The 26,258-nt window shown below is 42.4% G+C and overlaps 1 long non-coding RNA gene across 2 annotated transcripts; it reads right to left on the reverse strand.

Annotated features, from left to right (window-relative positions):
- Nucleotides 1-454: 454 nt before the first annotated feature.
- Nucleotides 455-24,333, reverse strand: LOC135050636 (uncharacterized). Of its 2 annotated transcripts, none has more exons than XR_010241710.1 (3): nt 24,288-24,333; nt 23,894-24,020; nt 455-1,597 (listed from the first exon to the last, which is right to left on the reverse strand). It is a non-coding gene; the product is annotated as an uncharacterized LOC135050636 (long non-coding RNA). The 2 variants fall into 2 exon arrangements; XR_010241711.1 differs by lacking the exon at nt 455-1,597 and adding an exon at nt 22,734-22,896.
- Between the last annotated feature and the right edge of the window lie 1,925 nt (nt 24,334-26,258).

Genomic DNA, 26,258 nt, shown 5'->3' on the forward strand with positions numbered 1-26,258 from the left:
ACTGAATCGCACGATTCGCACCTAAAGAATGTGTTATCTATATGGAACTCCAAGGTCTATAGTGTCCGGTCTTTAAGTTGATTTTTTTATTGTTTGATTGGATCTTACTGTACAATCAACACATAAAATTATACTGGAAGTGTGATCCATGGCACCCAGTCTAAAGTTCCTCCGTTAGTTATTTTGATGTAGTATCCCTGTAAGCACTGCTGGTTTGTGTAAAATCAATGTACAGATGCATGGAACTCAGGAGTAGATTTATGAATGCTTCTAAAACAGACATGTGAAGTTGTTGCCCGTAGCAACCAATCAGATTGTATCAATTTTTAGAATGCAGCAGAGAAAACAATATGACTGGTTGCTATGGGCAACACCAATACTTTTCATTTTTAGATACTTTAGTAAATATATCCCTCACAGAATACTGAAATGTCATTATAGACTACATGGGAAATATAAACTGATTTAGAGACTTTCAATCTAACACTGTTCTATTAACTTACAATTGGTGCAAATATTTTCTGGCATTTCAAACTTTATAAAAAAAAATATAATGACAACTCTCACATAAAGGACAGATTTCTAGATTGCTAAATTTCATGTTTTCAATTACTATTCTACTTGCTAATTAAACACTTTATTAGTCTTCTAGGCCTTATTGTTCACAGAGCTCTCTCTCCCTGAATCCACATATCTTTATTGAAATGTTTTCGTCAATTACATTTGCCATTGTTCTCTTCTAGTACATAAAAAAATATATGATTTTTTTAATGTGAGGAATAATTCCGGGGAGATAAAAAAAAATTATAAATTTTTGTAATGTGAGGAATAATTCCGGGAGATCATGTAATTCTTTGTATTGTCAAATTATTTGTGGTGATTTAACAGCACTTTTGTAATAGTATTTGTCTTTCTACATCTCCACAAAGCGGATAACATAGCAAAAATCAACAAATATGGTAAGCGTGAGAGAATATAGCTCCAATGGGAGACTGCTGTTATACGTAACCTGCGCAGAGATTATAAATGACACCCAAAACATCAATAGTAAAACTCAGCAACAATTATACAGCAGTATACACTCTTATATAAAGTGTCATACTGAACAGCGCCCTCTTCTGATATTATTGTAACATGCAACATTCTATGCAGCAGTAAACATTGCATAGTGTAAAATATATTTAAACAAAATGTAGCGCTCATTCCTCTTAATGTAAATAATTATTACATAGTTATACATTTTTAAAGCAGCACCTTGCTATATATACGGAGAGTGTTAAAAGAAAAAATATTTTTTTGATAAAAAAAAATAGACTCAAACGTTTTGCAACTAAAGACTAAAGATTTTTTTGTGAATTTGGTGTCACATTTGCAAACAATCAATACTATTTTTGAGAGCAATCTTGACATTTGGGACCAAAAGTGGAGGCGTCTAACAGAAAGGGATGCAAGATACTGAGATACAGAAATGCTGTATGGTGCATCAGGAGGTGGTTTGGATATCCCAGTTTACCAGTTGGGAGATGCTGCAAGGTCAGGTGTTGCTGCCACTGCTGTACGTAATGTGGATTATTTGGGAATAAAACCCCTTTGCTGCCTGAAACACAAACAGAAATTCGGTTTTGTGGATGTTTCTTCATGTATTTTCTCACTGTGCCTGATGTGGAGCCAACCATACACTACTATGGGCGATACCGAGTTATATGCAGCAGGGGGTAGTAACTGGTCCGTAATTGGGACTTTGTACATACTGTAGGCCAAATTTAATGAGGGTGTGTTGACAGTCAAAAGGTCAACACTAAATGGTCGACACACATATGGTTGACATGATTAAAAAATCGACAGGTTCGAATGGTCGACGTGAAAAATGGTCAACACATAATTTTGTCGACATGCGGTTTTTTTAGAATTTTTTTTCTTAATTTTTTTTTACACTTTTTTATACCGTCCACATGGACTACAACTGGAAACAATAACCTGTGCAGAGTGAAACAAGCAAAGCAAACCATGCGAGGGGACGCGGTACACCAATTGGGGTTCCATGTGCTGGAAACTAAAATTTTACACACAAAAAATGAAAAACTCATGTCGATCTTTTCATGTGTCGACCATTTCCATGTCGACCTTTTCACTGTGTCGACCTTTTTCACATGTCAGCCTTATGCATGTTGAACATTTGATGTCGGTCTAGGCACGGTCGACCTTTTGAATGTTGACCTATTTTTAGAGATGAGCGGATTCGGTTTTACTCGGTTCTCAAAACCGAATCTTATTGGCTCACGGATGTCACCTGTTTTGGATAGCCAATAAGATTCGGTTTTGAGAACCGAGTAAAACCGAGTAAAACCGAATCCGCTCATCTCTACTATTTATATTTATATCATAATATCATCAAAGAGATCACTGGGAAGATGGCGCCGGTCTTGCGTGCTCATACCTCCCAACATGACCCTCTGCAGGAGGGACAGAATGCTCTGCTCCTGGACTTCCCTCTTAATTTATAATTGCCATCACCTGTGCTGACACACCTTTCTTATCCATTCACCTGTTCAATACAGGTGCTGGCAATCATAAATGAAGAGAAAATTGCAGAAGCAGAGCATTTTGTCCCTCCTGGAGAGGGTCATGTTGGGAGGTATGCGTGCTGTATACTCATGGGGGAAGGGGGCAGCAGACCCGAGTGCATACTTGCCAGGGACGTGCGGTAGGGTAAGGCAGGTGAGGCAGAGCCTTTCCTTTCATACTAACGTTTGTGCCAGAGTTTTGACTGTATAAAGTATATGAAAAATACAAAGAATATGTTTGAAATATCTTCTTTGCATTATTCTAATAATTTTTATAGCCAATACTCTGGAGTAAAAAGTCTGTGGCAGGTGAGACAGTGCCTCACCTGTGTATCCCTTCCACACATCTCTAATCAAAACTCACCAGATTTCCAGGAGTTTATACTGCTGCACCTGTGTATAATGCTCAGATGTACCCTTTGGCTCATATATTGCATTTACATCTGGTTCTGGTACTAGCCAGTGCCTCCTGAGCCATTTAGCTCACAGCACGTCCCTGAAACTTGCCTACCTGACCCTCTCCATGAGGGAGAAAATGCTCTGTTCCTGGACTTTCCTGGTAATGTATGATTGCCATCACCTGTGGTGAGCTAGTTAATTGATAAGAAAGGTGTTTAACCACAGGTGATGGCAATCATACATTACCAGGAAAGTCCAGGAACAGAGCATTTTCTCCCTCATGGAGAGGGTCAGGTAGGCAAGTATGCCAGAGTGGCTCCAGAAGCTCCGGCCTGGGTATTTAGTACCCCCCTCCTCTCTGTGCCACTGTGCACGTAATGCAGGAGAAGTTACAGCTGACCTGCATCAGCCTCTATGTTTAGATGCGTTTTCATGCAGTGCATTCAATTTAACATGCTGGCTGACATTTATGTGATTTATGCATCATTTATTGACACTTAATGTATTAAAGCCTCGCTAAAAACTTGATGTATTAAAGCCTCATTTTTTACATACATTTTTAATGCATTTCATAAACATCCCATTTTAAAATGAAAAACAGTTTGGAAAGCATTTTAAAATGTTAAATACTGCTCTCAGATTTGTAAATACATTGCTGATGAGGCACCACTGAATCCACTGCAGCCAATTTAGAATGAAGTTTAATTAGCGCATGAGAAACACTTTATCATTGGATTAGAGTGAATGAGCCTTAACCCAACTATTTTCCTTCACGGACCAAGATAACAGAACAGTTACATCTCAGAATTTGGTTTTCAACATTTTACTGCCCCACATATCTTGCTGCAGATACGGCCTCATTATATAGGACAATAGGGAGACATTATGGTGAATACGATAGCTCTATTACAGAGACAGGGCATGATTCTGAGTACGTATTCCATCAGTTGGTGCAGTATATTTATTATTTATTTATTAACGCTTTCTTATATAACGCCAGCATATTCTGTTGCACATCACAGCTGGGAGCAAATAGTAATAAAACAAGACTGGGTAATAACAGACAGATGGGTGGTCTTCAGTTTGCCGGCTGTCGGGGTCCCGACGCACAGTATACCGGCGCCGGAATCCTGACACCCGGCATACCGACACCTTTTCTCCCTCTTGGGGGTCCACAACCCCCCTGGAGGGAGAATAAATAGCGTGGCGAGCGCAGCATGCCCGCAAAGGGCTCATTTGCACTAACCACACTGTCGGTATGCCGGCGGTCGGGATCCCATACTACACCCCAGACAGACATAGAGGTAGGAGGGCCCTGCTCACAAGCTTACAATCTATAGGGAAATAGGCATGGATACACAAGGATAGGTGCTACCCATTGCATAATGGTCCACCAGATTGCAAAGGTTCTTGGTGGGCTGTATGATATGGTTGCCCAGCAATGTTAGCCAGGGGTCAGGAGGGGATGCGGTCAATTTACCTACAATCATAATCCCGACGGTCAAAATTTTTCGACAACAATTGACCAACGGTCAAAATCCCAACATGGTCAAAATACCGACATTTTAAATACCGACAAGGTCAAAATACTGACATTTAGAATTTTGACAGGTCAAAAAGTCGACATGAGTTTTGCATGATTTTTTCATGGAAGTGGAGGGGGAATATAATAGTCTGCCGAGCGCAGCATGCCATGCGTGGGGATGCAGTACACTTATACAGTGTCCATGTCGACCTATGTCGACATACACAAAAAATATGAAAAACTTGTGTCGCCTTTTTAATCTGTTGACATTTTAAATGTTGGTATTTTGACCTTGTCAGTATTTTGACCTTGTCTGGATTTTGACCGTCGGACAATTGTTGTTAGGATTTTGACAGTCGGGATTTTGATTGTAGGTATTTCATATTAAACCCGTCAAGATGATGTGGAAGTGAAGAAAGAGAACATATGTGAGGGTTATGTGTGGACTGTACAGGGAGATGTAATTAGATAGGATGTAATTAGATATCTTGCATGAAATTCCTCTGCACATGCCCAGAAAAGTGGCTGCACATTGCGCCCATCCAGATTTGTGTGATTCAACCACTTTCACTTAATTGTGCCTTGATAGTTAAACTGACACAGTATAATTTAACTGAGTGCAGTTAGAGTGTGTTTGCACAGTTGCAAACAGATGCAGGACAAGACGCATATGCACCTGACAAAGCCATATTATTTGCTGGTAGTCAGGGGTGGGCCAAATAGCTTATGTTGATGATAATGACAGTACCCAGCCCTAGCAAACTGCTTGTTATTGGCTGTTTGCCGACACTCTGCTGATGCTAATTGGTTATTTCTTTATCGCTCAAGCATACATTGTGCTTTTGTTTCTTGTACATGAGATAAGTCTCTATCGGAGAGGTCTTTTGTAGCTTTAATGATGTCTAAAATCAAATGTGTAGGTTGCAAAGACAAAAATGGTTAAAAGCATGAGCACAAATCAAACAAAACTTGTCTTTGACATGTGTCCAACTGACAACTCACATTTGCAACAGAGGAAACTACAGTAGGATCGTATTGACGGACTAGACACCAACTAGGCTTCATTCAAGAGAGGAACATTTTGGAGTGACCTGACACTAGGTTTGGAAATGGAAGAGTGGCATAGATAAGGTGCTAGAACACAAGTATAAATTATTACAAAACAATAATATTCAAATATACTCTATAAACATTTAGGCTTGGGAATAGGAACCCCAGTAGGACAACGAGAGGTACCTGCAAGCTAAGTGAAGTCAACTGTGCACAGATCTCTAAATCACTCACACCGTAAACATCAGACGTGTCACCAGCAAGGACACAAATCACGGGAATGGAGGGCTTTGGCACAGTTTGATAGAAAACTCCTGACTTCCATCAGTCACTATGTGATAATTCTATGTGGAGTCTTCTGGTAGAAACCCACGTGTGCCTGAAAATAACTGACATACACAATTCACAGACTGGGGAGCGATCATTGTGATCAAAGGGGAAGAAATGTTGGAAGATATTTCTTGCTCTGGAGGTCAGTTGTGCTAAAAATATATATATATATATATATATATATATATTTGTACAGTTATATAAATGCAGCCTTTATTTCTCTTTAGATTCCTGTCTATTTAGCATTCAATACATTAGTAGTAGCCAGTCTACAAAATGTGCTTATATTAGTTGAGATTGGCAGTGACGCCGTGACCGGTACATGCTAATAATCTCTGCAGAGGATCTTATGCTTGGAGATCAGTGATAGGAAAGTCAGTGTCTTTATTTTGACTCATTTCTTTCTGCATTGAACAGTGCACAATGTAATTGTGCAGTCTATTTGTTTCACCGCTGGCACTGAGATTAGGAGGACACTGCATGGCACAAAGCACAGTTGTCAGTCTCTGAATAGACCTAGGGAAAGACAAAAGCTCTCTCCTAGCAAGGCTGATGCTCGATATAAAATCCATACACGACAGAGCATTAGGATCAGCCCTTGTCAGTCCAGTTTAAGGCCAACCATCCAGCATCGAGCCACAATCAGCCCTGTTGACCATACTTAATGTTTTAACTCGCTGATACCAGTTTACGGCCACCGACTGAATGACATGTAGCTTCTCTGGCGCAGCCTGTGACTTTCCGCTCATTAAGTATATCTAGTGGCTGTTAGGCTATCATTTTAAATAACAATAAAGACTCCTCTTGTACTATAAAAACACTGCATGTAAAAAAATGTGGTTATGGTTTAACATCAACTTTAATGACTGTGTATCACAGTAAAAGTGTTTTATAGTTCTAATAATGTTTACACACACACATTACACTCTGCGTTTGGAATATGTGTTTTTAGATCTTGGACAGTTGCTTTAACCTTTTTAGTGTTTAGGTTACTTGAATGTATTTCAATATGTCAACAGTTAACCGAGAGACAAATGCGGTGATGATAAAATTGATTAACGGCTATGTAACTGTACCTCGGCTCAGCCTCTGCCTCTCATTACATATAAATAGTGTTATGCATTCTAGATGCTATCTTCAGTAATCAGCATCGCATAGACGAGTGCACACCTCGCTCACTATCAGTAGCAGTCTCTTTGGCTTGATAAGACTTGCCGATTTAAAGGGTGACCACATGTACACTTGCTGCAGGGACCGCCGACACAGCTGGGCAGCCAAATTCAAATGCTGGCCCAGCTATGACGTATGTATGTATATTAGTGACATCAGTAATTATGGGTGGTCTTCAGTTTGACGGCTGTTGGGATCCCGGCGCACAGTATACCAGCGCCGTAATCCCGACACCCGGCATACCGACACCTTTTCTCCCTCTTGGGGGTACACGCCCGCAAGGGGCTAATTTGCACTCGCCCAGCTGTCGGTATGCCGGCGGTCAGGATTCCAGCACCAGTATTCTGGGCGGCGGGAGCCTGGCCGCCGGCATATTATACTACACCCGTAATTATGTATACTTACCTGGATCGGCCGTTTGTATGTATATCAGTGACATCAGTAAGTATGCATACTAATACCACTTTTACACCATATTCCCGGGTCTGACCCAGGACTTGAACACAGTTCCAAGCCGGGTCAGACCCGGGACTCCCCACATTTATACCGCAGTGCTGATCCGGGCACCGTTTACACTGCACCCGGGTGCAATGTCTTGTTGGCCAGCGCTTAGAGATGATGTCATCTCCAAGCGCCGGGAAATCCTGCAGACCGGTGCTCCGGAGTGTCACTCTTGGGGCAAGCCCAGCAATCTGGAAGCTGCTGTGCTGCCCCCAGCCTCTGCTGCTTCCAGGCACCGGACATGGCACTGCTGTCTATGTATGTACTGTATATCAGTGACATCAGTAATTATGTATACTTACCTGGATCGGCCGTAAGTATGTATATCAGTGACATCAGTAAGTATGTATACTTACCTGGATCAGCCGTATGTATGTATATCAGTGACATCAGTAAGTATGTATACTTACCTGGATCTGCCGTTCTGTCAGAGTGACCTTGGGTCCACCGACTTGTCGTCATAATGTGTACCCAGTTTACCTAATATTTCTTATTGCATATACTGTACGTATGTATTCCATATATTGCAGTGATAGAGAAATTATTATTTGGACCCATTTATTAAAATTCTCTTGCCGGCACTGTGGCTGCAACTTCACTGCTGGGTTCGGTCACCATATGTTAACTGCGCCATAGCGTCCCAAAGAATCACTCTCCACAATGAAAAAAATTGATACTGTAGCGTGCGATGCTAATGCCACCTATAGATGGCGATAACTCTGATTTTTATTAAGATTTTCTTAGTCCTCACAGAGAGCCATGAGGGGCTGCGCAATCAGAAACAGAGGGAACGCTGCAGCTATCTCTGATATCTGCTGTAGTACCCCCTTGTTAAACAACACCAATACTATAAAATGTGGCAGAATTGAGCTTACTAGGCCCCATAGAGTATACAGAACAAAACAGTACCCTTTTGCCATCCTCTTATCTCAGACCCCATTTGTATAGTTTTATTGATGCCATCAACATTGTACTTTTTTGCTAATACTGATTTTTAATTTTTGATTACTTTCATTTTTTTATTAAATATTTTGTAGTTTTGTTATTTTTATTGGTTATTTATGTTTTGTGTAATTATTTTTTTTTCCAATAAAGATGCAATTGATTCTTTAAAAATAACATTATAGATATTAATTAAAGATTAGTAATAAAAGTGAAACGTTATTGGATTTCTCAAAATAAAAGGGTCCCCGATTTTAAGTGGAATTTATATCACACAGGGGGGAAGCAAATTAGCCGTGAACATCTCCTTGCACATCAGCAGCTGAAATTCATTGCCAACTTGTTATGGTGTACAGCAGTGGTTCTCAAACTCGGTCCTCAGGACCCCACATGGTTCACGTTTTCCATGTCACCGGCAGGTGCACTGTGTGTATCACAAACTGTCACATTTTAAAAATCTACAGGTGACCTGCAAAACATGAACCGTGCGGGGTCCTGAGGACCGAGTTTGAGAACCTGTGGTGTACAGTGATAACGTCATGTCACAGAATCAGGTTTGGGTTTGGTGCACCGCCTTTGAGAACGGCAGGACAAATGTTCAAGATGAGCAGCGGTCTGGCCATCCCCGCCATCTTACAGCTGATGTTGGGACTGTAGGACTGTATGACTGATATGAATCTAATGACCATGAGGGAAAGAAGGTACTACCTGATCTGGCCTGGCCACATGAGAGGTCTTGTATCTTACTTATTGGACCACCCTCGTCATGCTATTCATAGGTTTTTTCTTCCTGCTATATAAGAGGACATTTCTTGGATGGGTTATGTATCTCTTCAGTGCCACTGGGATGCAGTAAAAATGCCAGCAGTCAGGATACCGGCGTTCAGGAGACCGACACCGGATTCCCAATAGCCGGCATTTTGGCGACGGCTGGCATCCCAACACCTGCCTCTAATTCCTACTCGGTTGGTGGGTCCACACCACCAACCAAGTGTGAATATACATAAATAGTGGCAGATGCTCAATTAGCTTAGTGATATCATTAAGGTGCTTGAAAGGGAGGGGTATTTCTAAGCAAGAAAAAAAAGGCATTTTGTTTCCCCCAGCACCCTGAATGATAACAGTAACCAGATTTAAATCCCACACAATATTGGAATTCAGAGATCTCAGTTACATATAATAAGCCCCAAAGCCGCATCAAGGCCTCTCTGTATATTTGGGGTCCCCAGCACTATATCTAGGTGCAGGGTGTGGCAGTGGGAATAAAACCTGTGGCAAGCAAAGCTCACGACCGGGCCAACAGTATGGCAAGTGCAGAGAGTATTCTGGCAGGCGGGATGCCGCTGACGGTATACTGACAGCCACCATCCCGTCTGCCGGTATATCATACCGAACCCATGCCACTGATGAATCTCCTGTCTCCTAGTATCAGGGAATGCTCAGATGCCTCTTTGGGAAGGAAGTGACAGTAACCAATACATCTGCTGGTTCACTCATGTGCACTGCAACATCACTGCAACCTAGACCAAGTCTTATGTGTCCAGCATTTAGAGGACTAGATCATCAGAACCTAGGACTTGGCTCCCATTCATATGGCATTATGAAGAAAATGAAGTAAATACTAAGTAAAGTATATGTCCATCCTCTGCGGGCAGCCATTTTAAGCTCAGTAGCAGCTAAAGACATTGCTAAGGTATGAGGCACTAGTTAGTAAGAGGCATTAGTTGGTAAAGAAAAAATAACAATGACACAGTAAGCCTTAATACCTATCTGAGCCCATCTCTTTCCCCTTTTCCCGTCCACTGTACTGGGAAATAATCTGCATAAAGTAAACCATGATTTGGTTAAGTAGCCATCACTATAAATATGTCCCGTTTTGCTTCCTCAGTTACTCTTTTATCTGAAAGGCCTTCAAGGGAACTGTACATAAAACAGCTGAAATCTGTCACAGATGTGGTGCTGACGAGATCCATGGGATATGTAAACATCATTAAAACTAAGATAGTGATAATACAATATGTCTTTCTGTTAATGAGCTGAAAAGTATAGAATTTTACAGACACAATAAGACTACATCCCAAAGAGCTTACCACGTAATTCCGTTTAAGATGTTCAAACCCACAAGAAGCGTCTTCTGTAACCTACACTGGGAGCTGCAGATGCATAAAAGTTGTCTCTATAAAATGTATCCTTCAGGAACCATAAAACTATACATAATACAGCTATAGGTAGGGAGCATTGCAAAGGAACGCGGATGTCGCAGCTGACCTCACACAACCCTGTGAGTGTCTGTAAACATACTGTACGATCACTGTACTTGAGCATTGCCTCCAGATAATTCTTTATTGAATGCTATTTATTGCTCAATTTTTTTTAATCTTGTTTAATGAATAGGGGGTCTATTTACTATGCCCTGAAGAGAGTTAAAGAAGAGAGAGATAAAGTACAAGCCAATGAGATCCTAACTGCCATGTTACAGGCTGTGTTTGACAGGAGCTGGTTGGTTGGTACTTTATTTCTCTCCACTTTATCTTTCTCCAAGACTTGATACATAGTTAATAAATAAATATTTACTAACAGTTTCTTATATAGCACAGTAAATTCTGTTGCTCTTTACAATTGGAAACAACAGTGAAACAAAACTTGGTAATAATAACAGACAATCATAGAGGTACAGTAGGAAGGCCCTGCTTGCATGTTTACAATCCATAGGGTAAAACTCGTAACAGTGATATTCAATTACCCGCAAAGTATCGCCATGGGGGGCTATCCAATTAGCCCCGATAAACCGGCACGTGCCGTGGTTTATCGGGGATTTTGTTTCACCTGCCTCTGGCAGGCGAAGCAAAATCCCTGATAACAGCCCGAAAACACACAGGTTTCACTGAACCTGTGTGTTTTTGGGTGAAAATGCACTTTTTAATGGACAAGGGGGGTTTTACACCCCATGTCTCTTCGGGCTAATTGAATATCTCAGTAAGTCTTTCTTTGGTTTGTATTTACTTTGCGTTTGTTTATCTGTTTATTTAGTTACTCATTTTAAATATATTGATCTCAATTATTTCTTTTGTATTATATATTTCATGTAAAAACATAGATTGTAAGCTTGAGAGCAGGGCCTTCCTACTTCTATGACTGTTTGTTATTACCCACTTTTGTCTTATCATTGTGTCCAGTTGTAAATGGAATTTGCTGCGCTATATATGAAAATGTTAATAAATAAATAAATAAATAAATAAATACACATAAATAAACCATCTTTCTTTCTGCTTGAGTTTGTTGGATACACTCGCTAGTAAACAGAGCAGAACGCTAACTGCTTCCCCCAAGGGCAAGATGGAGTGTTGCCACAGGAGAGGAATTGGCCAGCATTGTGCCACAGCAGTCAATCACCAGAATACTCCTTTGCATTTTAGCCACCTTGATCATCAGCTTCTCATTCATGTTCAGTGGCAAACGCAGGATTTGCATGGGGGAGTTTCCAGAACTGGGCGGAGCCAATCACGGCGGTGCGGACTGAGGTGACCCAGTATATGCTGGGTCCATAAAACTAATGTGTATGTGTATATATATATATATATATATACATACATATATCTACACACACATATATATATATATATATACACATACATATATATATATTTATATATATATACATACACACATACATATATACACATAGACATATGTGTACACACACACACACAGTGCACATATATATATATATATACACATGTATATATATATATATATCATATGTATTGTGTGTGTGTGTGTGTGTGTGTGTGTGTGTGTGTGTGTGTGTTTATATGTATGTATGTATATACATGTGTATATATGTATGCACAATGCACATGGATATATATGTGCTATAATTAAAATAAAAAACTTTTATTAAGCACTTACAAGTGCCACCAGGAAAAAAGCAGGCTGCAGAGGACGCTAGACAGCCATTAATAATACTCATGCAGCTAAAAAAAATAAAAATATGATGTTGGCTGCTCCTGGCTGGGTTCTGGGGAACTCCCCAGATAGGTCACCTGACACTGTACCAAGCCACACTCCCCTCAGTGAGGCAGATCTGATAGCTGTGCTGTGTCTTGCAGTACTATTGGCTGCAGTGTGGCTCCAGACCCCAGCTCCAGGCAGTTTCTGACTATAGGCCAGATGTAATAAGCCTTGAAAAGTGATAAAGTGAAGAGTGATAAAGTAGCAATCAATCAGCTCCTAACAGCCATTTTTCAAACACAGCCTGTAACATGGCAGTTAGGAGCTGAGTCATACCTCCCAACATGACACTCTCCAGGAGGGACAGAATGCTCTGCTCCTGGACTTCCCTCTTAATTTATGATTGCCCTCACCTGTGCTGAAACACCTTGCATTAACCTGTTCAACACAGGTGCCAGCAATCATACATTAAGAGGGAAGTCCAGAAGCAGAGCATTTTGTCCTTCCTGGAGAGGGTCATGTTGGGATGTATGCTGAGTGGCTGGTACTTTTTCGCTCTTCACTTTATCACTTTTCAAGGCTTAGTACATCTCCCCCATAGTATGACAGAAGGAAGGCTGAGCTCATAGCTTCCTTACCTCTAGTTCTCTACTCCTATAGATTGTAAGCTTGCGAGCAGGGCCCTCCTACCTCTATGTCTGTCTGTTTTTGCCCAGTTTGTTCTATTACTATTGTTCTGATTGTAAAGCGCAATGGAATATGCTGCGCTATATAAGAAACAGTTAATAAATAAATACATAAAATACTCTCTGTTTGACAGTAAATTTTGGTCGGTTTAGACTATTAAATTGAACAGAAAAGTCTCCTGGATGTTCCACCAGAGCAGGCAAGTATGCTATGAACAAAGGATTTCTACGCACTTGCTTTTTTATATCTACATTTTGAGCTGGATATATCTTGAGGCCTATGTGCTGTATTATTTTTCTATCAGTGCCAATGGGTGTGTTTTTTCCCTATCTGTGCCAATGTCTGTGTGTGTTTTTACTTTTTACCTGCAATTGTGTCAGTAATGTAGTGCAAGTTATAGAGGTGTCTGGTATGTAGTGTAGGGTACAATGGGGTCAGTGATGTGTAGGGTATAGATTGGTCAATAGTTTAGTCATACCTCCTAACTGTCCCCTTTTTCGTGGGACAGTCCTGTTTTTTTGGGACTGTCTTGCTGTGCCACCCGCGGGTCACAGTGTCCCGCGGTCGGGGGTAGGGATGGGGGGGGGGGGGTCAGCTGTGAGGCTCCTGTCACCCGCCACTCTGCCTATCAGAGCAGCGGTAAATAGACGTTGTGTGCATGCGCACAGCATCTGTTCACTGCAGACAGAGGGACTGGGTGCATGGCAGAAGCTCACAGAGCGCTGGCCATGCCTCCACTGTGATGAAAATGGAGGCATGGTAGGCGGTCGCAGCATAGCCGCGCAGCCATGCCCCCTTTTTATAAGGCCACGCCCCTAGAGTCCCGGATTTCACATGCTAAAAGTAGGGAGGTATGGTTTAGTGTAGGCGGTAAAGAGGTCTCTGTGATTTAGTGTAGGATATAGTGGAGTCAGTGATGTATTGTAGGGTATAGAGGGGTCAGTGATTTAGTGTAGGATATAGAGGAGTCAGTGATGTAGTGTAGGATATAGAGGGGTCAGTGATGTAGTGGTGAGTATAGAGGAATCAGTTAAAATACTAATAATTTTCTTTGAGGGGGAGAGGGTCACAACAGTGGTGTAACTAGAACTTTTTCTCCCCCAAGCCAAAAAATTCCCCCCTCATAATTGGCACTATCACCAAAATTGCCATAAAAGGGGTGTGGCTTCATTAAAATGGGTGTTGCTTCGCTGAAAGTGGCGTGGCGTTGCAGGAAAAGACTACCCTATACCCCAGTTTTGCAACCTGCACGCCGAGACATTGGCGACCACAGAGAAAAAAAATAATCCTGATTCATGCCCCTTACATTATTTGTCATTATTCCTCCTTATAGTAATGCCCCTTACACATTATGCCATACACTGCAATGGCCCTTTTGACATTATGCCTGTGACACATTATGCCACACCGCAATGCCTGTTATACGTTATACCACACACTGCAATGTTCCTAAGACATTATGCCACACACTGTAATGGCCCTTAGACATTATGCCACACACCGTAATGCCTGTGACACATTATGCCACACTGCAATGCCCGTTATAAATAATGCCACACACTGCAGTGTCCCTGAGACATTATACCACACACCGTCATGCCTGTGACATATTATGCCACACACCACAATGCCCGTTATACATTATACCACATATCACAATGTCCCTGATACATTATGCCACACACCGCAATGCCCGTTACATATTATGCCACACACCGCAATCTCCGTTATATATTATGCCATACACCGCAATACACACTACACATTAAGCCCTACAGTAAGGCTTATAATTACTTTTAAATTACCTGATCGTTGCTAAGGGTTTCATGATCTTGGTTCCATGTATGGCGCCAGGGGTTTTCATGCTCAGGGTGTCATGCTCGTTGCCAGAGGTTTCATGCGCTGGGTGTCAAGCTCGTTGCCAGGGGTTAATGCTTGTTGCCAGGGATTTCATGCACCGGGTGTCATGGGGAGTAATGCTGCCCAAACCGCTCCCCGCTGTTTAGTGTGCCGCGGGCACCGCTGCCCGATCCCTCCCGTTGCTGCTGCCCCCGCCGCTCCAGGGTAGCTGGGTGCCGCCGGCCGCAGCCAGCGCTATGCGCTCCCACGGGTCCCGGCACCTCAAGTATGACCTCTAGCATGTCTCCTCCATGGTGGCGGCCATTTTGGAAGGGACATTTAGCAGATTGACATGCGGATGACTAGTCCGCATGTCAATCTGCTCTGAATCAGTGGTGGCGCCCCCGCAGCGGCTGTGGAGGCAGTAGTTACGCCACTGGGTCACAACATTTATCTTGTCTCCGGGCAACTGGGATGAAGATACTCCCTACATTTAACAGCTTTGGGCACTGTACACAGCTCATAGTTACCTACTTTGCTGCCTCCTCCTCCGGGAGGAGGCAGCGTTGTAGGTGTATGGGGGGCGTGGCCGGCACAGGATAGGCGGTCCGAGGGCGTGGCCGGCAGCAGGATGGGCGGTCCGGGGACGTAACATCAGGGTCGCGTCATCGTGACTCCGCCCCCCCGCTGTGCCGAGAAACGAGCCGCTGCATAGCGGGGGGCGGAGCTACGATGACGCGATTCAGCGCGAATCGCGTCATTGGACCCCCTCGGGCCGCCCGCTTGTTCTCTGCTGCGGGCGGCCGAGGGGGAAAGCGGGAGGCTTGCCCACCTTTCCGGGGGGCCGGGAGGGTCACCCGATTTTCGGGAGCCTCCCGGCCATTCCGGGAGGGTAGGCAAGTATGACACAGCTGTAATTATAAAATTGTACTACTCAGTTTAGTGTGGTGTAAGTTGTTCTACTACACACAAACAGGAAGGGTTGGTGATAGTGCAAGAACAAGGCTGGATAATGTTGCTCTTCTACAGGCACTTTATATTATTTTGTGACCATATATACTATTACTGGTGGTGCCTCCCATACCTACTGTAGATTCACAGGTACAAATACAGGCACGTGGAGGCCACACACACTACTGAGCCTCATTTTGACTTGTTTTAAGGACATTACATCAAAGTTGGATCAGCCTGTAGTGTGTTTTTCCACTTTAATTTTGAGTGTGACTCCAAATCCAGACCTCCATGGGTTAATAAATTTGATTTCCATTGATCATTTTTGTGTGATTTGTTGTCAGCACATTCAACTATGTAAAGAATAAAGTATTTAATAAGAATATTCATTCATTCAGATCTAGGATGTGTTATTTTAGTGTTCCCTTTATTTTTTTTGAGCAGTGTATATATATATATATATATATATATATCCCCCTTTCTAAGCTGGCTGATGTTACAAGACTAGAATACTGTATAGCCTGTCTATAATGTGACAACTCTTAAGAAAACAATATTTTGGACAAAAACTCCATGAGGAAGTAATTGTAAAGATCACCAGCAGGTGGCATCAGAGACAGATAAAACTGCTGCATTTAGTACATTCATCGAGTCTGGATTGGAAAATCAGTGGACTGTGGAATGGATGAGAGACAAATTTCAGTTCTCAACGTAACACTGTATGCGTACATTTTCATCAAACCCATATTCTGTAATCAAGCAGCCTAATTTAGATTTGTAAGTGGTATTTCTGCCCAGATTTATCATGCCTTGGAGAGTGATAAATAGCACGGTGATAAAGTACCAACCAATCAGCTCATAACTGTCATTTTTCTAACACAGCCTGTAACATGGCAGTTAGGAGCTGATTGGCTAGTACTTTATCACTGTGCTATTTATCACTCTCCAGGGCTTGATAAATTGGGCCCGAAGTTTCTTATTTAAACTTTATTGCATTATTAAACAACTAAAGTAACAAAGTCATATTCAGCTTTATGAATGTTTGTTATTTTTAAACCATTACTATTATCATCCTAATTTTATGAACAATATTCAAAGACAGCAGTCCTTGCACCAGTGGTCCAAGGGGGAGCTGATAAACCTAGAGATGTATCAAACCTTGGAGAGATAAAGTAACAACCAATCAGCTTCCGTCATTTTTCAAAAACAGCTCCTAAAATGACAGTAGCTGATTGGTTTATCTCTCTCCAAGGTTTAATACCTCTCCTGCTATGTGAAGAAACCAGATCAGAAAACTCCAGGAAGAACATAGAAGCAGATAGCAAACTTGGTTGAAACTGGACCTAATCTTCCGACCAGTGGCAGAACTATGGGAGATGCAGTAAATGCATATGCTATGGGACCTAGAGAGGTGGGGCCTAAAAATGACAGAAAACCCCATCCTTTGAGGCTCTTGTACCCAGCGAGGCTCCTGCTATGTCCTCAAAAGAGTGTACTGTAAGCCTGTTCTGAGTGGGTTCATTCTTAGAAGAGGCCACCCACTCCATACCCTCCAACATTGCAGAGCCAGAAATCGGTACAAAAAAGGAAAGGGGCATAGCTGCAGCTAAATGGGGACTACTAGAAACGCTGAACCCAGTACAAGGCCCCTTTTGGCCGGTACAGACCATAAAAAAACGGTACTGAACCGGCCAGAAAGGTACAGTTGGAGAGTATACCACTCTGCTCTTTCGAGAGAGGGGGGCTGTAGTGGCATCACCAGACCCCTATCCAAATTTCACCATGGCAAAGCGCTGCTCCACGCTGATTTAATGGAGGTATTACTGACTGTGTGTTTTGTTGAGCTCTAGTTCCACAGGTTATATATTTTGTTCTGTCATGAGCTGTTTGTAACCTGTAATCTGAAAACAACCCTGTCATTTCAGTGGTAAATTTTCTCAGCAGGAAAGACCATCCAAATCACTATTCAGCAAATGAGTTAAGCTCAGTTATATTATATTACGGAAAAGTATTGTAATTAAGTATTTATAAATGGCAGATGTAAGGATTAAAGGGAACCAATCCAGTGAAAGAGCACAATGTGACAGGCTGGAAACGAAGCACATTAAAGCATCAGTTTGTAAAATTGAATATGCTTCAGTGACCAAGCAATATTGCCTCATAAACTCTACGTAACTGTTAATATCCAGAGAGTGAGCAGCTTGGTGAGAGGGAAGAAAACAAACATTTCAACAGAACCTCATACTCCCCAACTGTCCCGTTTTTATCAGCATAGTCCCGCTATTTGTGCAGTGTCCCGCTGGGGGAGAAGGTTAGGGAAGCACTGTCTCACACCTTCTCGGCTGTGCAGAGCAGCAGGTGAACAGACGCCAATGCATGCGCACAGCATCTATATACTGCAGGGGGTGAGCCTGGGGGCAGATGAGGGAGTGCTGGGCATGACCTCAGAGTGATGGAAGCAGTACGTTCCGCAAAGATGAGGTCTCCCATGAGGTCACATCTATTTTACGGAGTTGCGTCACAGGCCCTGAATTCACACTCCCATGAGCTGGGAGGTATGAAAACTGTATAATACGCTTTCTGCTATCTTACTCATATGAAAGTATTTTTACATGTACAGTATGAGCACTCAAGTTTTCCAAATCAAAAATAATTGCTTTATTTAAAACACTCTAAAAATACTGTGACCGCTATACACAGTGGAGGTAAGTATTTTGTGGGCTGAGCTAATTTCAGAAGAATGCCGCCTATTAGTTCATTAGAAAGAACTCTAGTGACGGTATTGAGGCATAAGGCACATGCCATCTACCTCATCGCCATTACTAGTTTTCACAATCACTAATGAATAGTTCAGCCAACAAAGTACCTCACTGCAAATTGGGGGTCATTCCGAGTTGATCACCCGCTAGCAACTTTTTGCAGCGCAGCGTTCATCTCAACCGCGGCTAAACTGCGAATGCGTATGCACCACAATGTGAAGGCGCATCGTACGAGTACAAAGCGGTTCGTTGCTGAGTGATGGATTTAACGAAGAATCCATTCGCACAGCCGAACGCACGGTGATTGACAGGAAGAGGGCGTTTATTGGTGTCAACTGACAGTTTTCAGGGAGTGATTGGAAAACTGCAGGCATGTCCAGGCGTTTGCAGGGTGGGTGTCTGATGTCAAATCCGTACCAGACACGCTGAAATGATCGCAAGGGCTGAGTAAGTCTAGAGCTACTTAGAAGCTGCACAACATTTTTTCGGCCTGCTCGGCAGCACACGCGTTCGCACACTTGCAAAGCGAAAATACACTCCCCCATAGGCGGTGACTATTTGATCGCAAGCCAGCAAAAAGTTGCTAGCGCGCGATCAACTCAGAATTACCCCCATTGTAACTTTGCATTATACGGCACACTTGTGGCATTGTGCATACACAAAACATGCGCCTGTATTTTGCGTTACTGCCCCTTACGCTTTAAGAAGCAGGTCAGGGATATTTATGTGCAGGTGCGATAATGGCCTGTAGCCAAGGGAACCAAGGGCGTAGCTACCATAGGTGCAGGGATTGCAGCTGCTATGGGGCCCAGAGTTGAGAGGGCCCCACCTTCCCTGTCAAAGTTACATGTGTTATATACATTTTTCACCATTGGGTGGTACGTAGGGGTCCTTTCAAACTTTTTCCCTGGGGCCTGCAATATATCTAGGTATGCCCCTGGACCTGCTCATTGTAGTGTGGTATAAAATGAACTGGAGGGCATTTTAATGTTATATAATATGTACCGGGGCACTGTAATGAGGCACAATATGAACGGGGAGCACTATATATCATAATGTGAATTGGGGGTACTGTGCGGCATAATGTGTACTGGCAGCTCTGAAATAAGACATAGGGTGAACTTAAGCACTACTGCGATTCATAAAAGAACTAGGGCACTACTATGGGGCATAACATTAAATAAGGCTCTACTATGGTTCAGAAAATGAACTAGGGCACTATTATAGGGCATAAAATGGGATCAGTACGAAATTCCGCCGCACGCATCCCCATAAAATTAACAACTGCTGAAGAGAAGTTTCTCTCTAGAAGCATTGGGACGGGGGCCACTTCAAAATGTTGCTATGGGGCCCACAAAGTTCTGGCTACGCCCCCTTTGAGATATACCCTATTTTGGTTTCCACATATCTTTAGATGCACATTTTAGGAGAGATATCTCTGTGTGTCCATGCGCCAGAAGCATTGTATGACAAGGTGATGACTCTTGTAGCTGTGTTCCAGGCACATCTATGGGTTCCATTTTATGTACCATTTATCTAAAGATACACGGTCGAGTCACATTATTATAACCATCTCCTACATTTCACATTGGCAGCTCGTAGCTGTCGTGGGTAAAATGGGCGATTTATCCGAGTTGCAAAAAGGGATGATAATCGGCTTTCAGGCCAAGGGTGGCAGTATTTCTGAAACAGCGCAGTTTGTGAACTGTTCGCGTGCTGCTGTGTTGAGGGTGTATCGTGACTGGACAAATTACACCATAACCGATGTGGAACCTGCGGAGCACCACATGCCATTGATGTGAGAGGTGAACGTCAGCTACAAAGGTGTGTGAGGGCTGACCGACACGCTACAGTGGAGCAGCCCACCATGAAAATGTACCTGTGCCAACCTACCAGCACCTTATTGAGTCACTCCCAGCCCATCTAACTGCTGTCCGTGCTGCACACGGCGGTTACTCTGGCTATTAGCTGGTGATTATAATAATGTGACTCGACCATGTACATGTATATCCAGCTCAAAATGCAGATGTAATTAAGCAAGTGCACAGAAGCCCTTTGGTCATAGCATACTTGTATGCTCTTGGGGAACGTCCAGGAGACTGACAAACCTCAGGATGTCCTCCCAGGCTTGCAGAAGAACAGTAAGCCTTCCTCCAATCATCATCATTCTCATATTTAAATGTGCTTTGTCTTTACTAATACTGAAGAAACTGTAATCAAAACAGGCAACACTCTTAACTAGCAACACTCTTAACTGTACATAAGAGTGTTGCCTTTTTATGAGCATGGGTGGATAGATAAATCAGGCAAGCATAATAATAAAAATATTGCAGTCTACAAAATAACGCAGTTGCATAAGATTAAGAGACGGACAAATAGGTAAGGGTAGCATAACAGATGATGCTTACAAAATATACCAAAGATTATGCCAATGTTTGGGGCTAAAATACAGAGCTACTTTTATGTCTTCAGAATACCTACCCTCTTTTGTATCAACCACTTCCAATGCTGGCAGGATTTCTGGCTACTGTATTTAGTACTGACCCCATAGGCAAGTTCAGGAGAGAAGCCAAAAACCCTGAATGAGCTGTTTACAGTGCAAAACCATGATTTCTAGTCCCACAGAAGCTCTTTTACTGGCTGCTCTGTGAAAGTAGAAAACTTGGTATTTTTAAGGGCAGGAAAAGTTTGTAATCTACATGTACAAGTTCTTGGAGTACCTGTTTATAGTGAATATGACACCTGACTGCGCCTGCATAATTACTGATTAAAAGCTAGGGAAAATAATTTAATATTGTGAGCTCTTTTTATAGAGACAAGTGAGATCTTGCAACAACAACAAAAAAAGAGTAAAAAAATAAAAAAAATCCTTAATGCTGTAATTTGTAAAAAATAAAATAATAATTTGGCTGCCATGGCAATACTGGTCCGTAGTGTTAATGTATCGGTGAGTCAGGGTAGTCGCACTACATAGGTGCGCATGCTGCAATGCATGCATGCGCAGTGGGAAGGGCCAGATCTGCGCTTTCTATCCCACTTAGCAAAGAATACAAAATACAGTATAAAACTTTTTGAAAACTATTGCAAATCATTTTTCATTAAAATAAAGTATTTTTTTAAATTACTGTGGTATCATTATTGTGAGACAAGGTGATGGCGGGTGATGTCAGTGCTATCGCTGGCAAGCACTTTCATTAAATGAGCAAAGCAAAAGTGAGCCGCATTGCTTTTCACCAGAGACAGATCATCCGGTATGCCACCCAGGCTTCTGTCTAGAGCATAGTGAGTACCGAGGGGCCCCAATTATAATAATAACAAATTTTTATGTTTTTGTCTATATTTTGTACGGTTCCGGTATGAATGGTCGACCATGTTATGGTCGACAGTCATTAGGTCGACCACTATTGGTCAACATTGACATGGTCGACATGGACACATGGTCGACACATGAAAATGGTCGACACGTGAAAGGTCGACACATTAAAAGGTCGACATGAGTTTTTTTACTTTTTTTGGTGTCGTTTTTTGCGTAAAGTGACTGGGAACCCCAATTAGTGCACCGTGTCCCCTCGCATGGCTCGCTTCGCTCGCCATGCTTCGGGCATGGTGCCTTCGCTCCGCTACCGCTTCGCTCGGTACAGATTACCGTTCCAATCGTAGTCCACGTGGATCGTAAAGTCTGGAAAAGTTCCCCAAAATAAAAAATAAATAAAAAAACTCATGTCGACGTTTTCATGTGTCGACCTTCCGTGTGTCGACCATTTTCATGTGTCGACCATGTGTCCATGTCGACCATGTCAATGTCGACCAATAGTGGTCGACCTAATGACTGTCGACCATAACATGGTCGACCATCTGAACGGATACCATTTTGTACTGGAGGGCCATGATTACCGAAGTGCAACCCATACGATATCTGAAGTTTCCTCCCCAGGGGAAGCCCAGATAGGAGAAGCAAGTGGGTGGTGATGGGGAAGGACTAGACGTGTTATAAACTGTCATTTACGCATATCTGAAAAGGAGGCAGGGCTAAAATTACATGATTACCATAGAATTGCATCATAAGGCCACTCCCGATGAACCATGGAATTATGGTATTTATTTCTGCATTCTGCCCACTTTACTAGGGAGTTTGCGGAAAGCGGACATGTGCCCAATCTTCATGGGGTGCGGGGGATTACCAGGAGTATCCCACAGTTTCCTGGAGAGTAGGCAAGTTTGCTGTAACCTATTAGGATGAAGACGGAGAAGGGGGTCCATATCAGTATCTTGCCTAGTTGTCTAGGGGGAAATTTATCAAACCTTCTAAAAAGGGTATACATTTTAGAGACTGTACTAGATAAATGCAAGCTAGAATCTTATTGGTTGCTATTGGCAACTCCTACACTTGTCCTCTTCAGTAGATTTGATACATCTCCCCCTTAATCCAGATCTGCATTTCACCCTTTCGCAAATATGCCCATATGTATTTTGTGATTGGTACAACACTGTTCACATATTCTGATAATATTTCTAGTGCAACTGCAATTTATAAAGTACACACTAAATACACTAAATAGAAAATGCCAATGGGTTAATTAATGTATAGGTTCTATTATGCCTGAAATTTGCACAATGGACAAATCTAAATCTCTCTGCACATGTTACATCTGCCCCACTTGCAGTGCAACATGGTTTTGCTCATTAGTGTTTTTTTTTTTTTATTTGCTAACTAACCTGAATAACCCCCAATGTACAGAATATCCAAAACTGACAGGAATTTATCAGAAACAGTGATATTTGACATACCTTTCAATGCTGGAGTAATGAATTTTTCCTATGCACATGAATGTTCCTGTGTGTAAGTCTAGTAAACCCCTTCTGGAGGTAATTTTGAAACTAAAGGGATCCATTCATTTAGAATGACATTTTTGCTCCACAACATAGAACAATTAGCTACATATCTCTTATTATGCAGATTTTACATACTGTAAATTTCGCAATTTTACATAGCATCATATACAATTTATATTTCAGTGCTTCTACTTTTTATGTGGGGTACATGAGGTTTGTCTATAATTCTTATTACCATGCTGCTTTCAAGTTCCTATCTTTTAAAAAGGAGGCTTTAATTACACTGCCATCACTTATGTCCCTTTAGGGTATATAATACAGAAACTACTGCTAAAAATAATTTATAATTTGAGATACTCCAGGACACTTCCCCAGCTTCACCAAACACTTACAGCTTCCCAACCAATCAGCAGAGTTGGTGTCACCACACATGAGCCTGTCAGTCTGCGTGTTTTTCCTTGTGTGCACTTGGACAGACATGTGGAAGACGAAGTGTGCAACCGCCCCTGGGACAAATACCTGAAAATGAAGTATTTTAATGACAGACAGTGGAGATTTATAGAAAAATAATGACAGAAGAGCCTCCAGACTAAAGCCATGGAAGAGATCTGAACATCTTTCACCCCTTCCCCTCCCACTTCAGTGTAATGTCTGTCATTTAGGATGGCCATTCAGCATGCTAAATATACCAGTGTCTAGCTGTAGAGTACTGCATACGATAACAGCCCTCTAATAATACAAATCACGTGACAGGCAGAACGGACAGCATGCATAAAAGATTCACACCTTACTTATATGCGGAAGGTTTCCCTGTTAGCAGCACACACACACATTGGGGATAATTCCAAGTTGATCGCAGCAGGAAATTTTTTAGCAGTTGGGCAAAACCATGTGCACTGTGTGGGGGGGGGGGGGGGGGGGAGAGGAGGTATAACATTTGCAGAGAGAGTTAGATTTGGGTGGGTTATTTTGTTTCTGTGCAGGGTAAATACTGGCTGCTTTATTTTTACACTGCAATTTAGATTGCAGATTTAACTCACCACACCCAAATCTATCTCTCTCTGCACATGTTATATCTGCCTCCCTTGCAGTGCACATGGTTTTGCCCAACTGCTAACAAAGTTCCTGCTGCGATCAACTCAGAATTACCCCCATTGTTCTGATATGCTAGGGCAGTACGGATGGTGTAATGGTTAGCATTACTGCCTCACAGCAATGAGGTCATGGGTTCAATTCCCATCGTGGCCCTAACTGTGTGGAGTTTGTATATTCTCCTCGTGCTTGCGTGGGTTTCCTCTGGGTACTCCGGTTTCCTCCCACTATCCAAAAATATACTGATAGGTTAATTGGCTCCCAACAAAATTAACCCTAGTGTGAATGTGTCTGTGTGTACATGCGATAGGGAATATAGATTGTAAGTTCCACTGGGGCAGGGACTGATGCGAATTGGCAAATATTCTCTTTAAAGCGCTGCGGAATATGTGTGCACTATATAAATAACTGGTAGTAATAATAATAATAATATGCTGTAATACCTGATTCTGGCAACACATGACCTTACAATCAGCATGTATTACAGCATACGTGATCTTTAGTAGAATACTACTCTTACTGACTTAGGGACCCATTTATCAATGATCGCATGTAATGCAATGCAATCTGGACATGATATTAGCACCCAGGTTCGCATTGCAGAATTCGATCACTTCAGGTGAAATTATCACCCAGCACAGGCAGGGACAGGGGCTCTGAAAGGAGCCCATCCCTGCGATGTACAGACAGAGTGCGCGCCCGTGCCTTCTGTGCATGCGTGGTCAGCCCTCTGCTGTGCACAGTGGCCATTTCCAGTGGAGGGTTCCTGGAGAACCCTGCCGGAACTTAATGCAGCAAAGTGTAGCCCATAGGCTACAACGGGCTACCGCAATCAGGAGATTGATACGTCGGGCAGTATTGCATCCCCCATTTAAAAAAAACAACAACCTATGGGGGTTGCGGCTGCTGGTGGCATTGTATGAAGGAGATACCTGCTGCGATTCCTCCTTCATACAATGCGGGCATACATAGTATTTGTGGCTAACCCCCCAAAAAATTATGTTTCCGGGACACAACCGCAAATATTGTTTGATAAATGGGCCCCTTAAACCCCACAAAATCTACGTAGCTGTAATGCCCTATTTTTTATGCATTCATTATTTTGATTGAGCTCCACACTTTGAGAACAATGAAGGAACCTGAGACATGCAAAGCTGCAACATCATTTTACAAGAAATTAATTTCATAGTGAGATAAAAAAAATTCCCAGAAGATTTCTTTCATCTGTTGTTCATAACGCCATCTCCGGATGCTTGCATAGTCCATTCTCGTCTTCCCATTATACTAATTCGTACGGCTCGCTCATGTGCAGGCTAAAGTCAGCTGAGTGTTTTTATTTGCGCATGCACAAGCTGATAAGCGTGTACGTGCAGTCTGAAATTGTCTGTGCACATGCGCGGCCTTATCGGCTCTCACATGCGCAGTATGCAATGAAGGAAACGCCTTGCTTTGTAACAGCTTTATGTTGATGCAGGGCTGCTGAAACTGATGCAATGGAGAGGTAGGTTTATGCAGGACCTCCGTGTCGGGTGCTGCTTTACTAAATACAAACTCGGGATGCAAAATGTGCTGTTACCGTACAGACCAAAAATGCATCATTTTATAAACGTACTCCTTAAAGCTCATTCCACAGAAATGTGCAGGAAAATGCGGAATTAGGACCTT

The sequence above is a fragment of the Pseudophryne corroboree genome, chromosome 2 (genome assembly GCF_028390025.1).
Source record: "Pseudophryne corroboree isolate aPseCor3 chromosome 2, aPseCor3.hap2, whole genome shotgun sequence".
In the NCBI taxonomy this organism is placed as follows: domain Eukaryota; kingdom Metazoa; phylum Chordata; class Amphibia; order Anura; family Myobatrachidae; genus Pseudophryne; species Pseudophryne corroboree.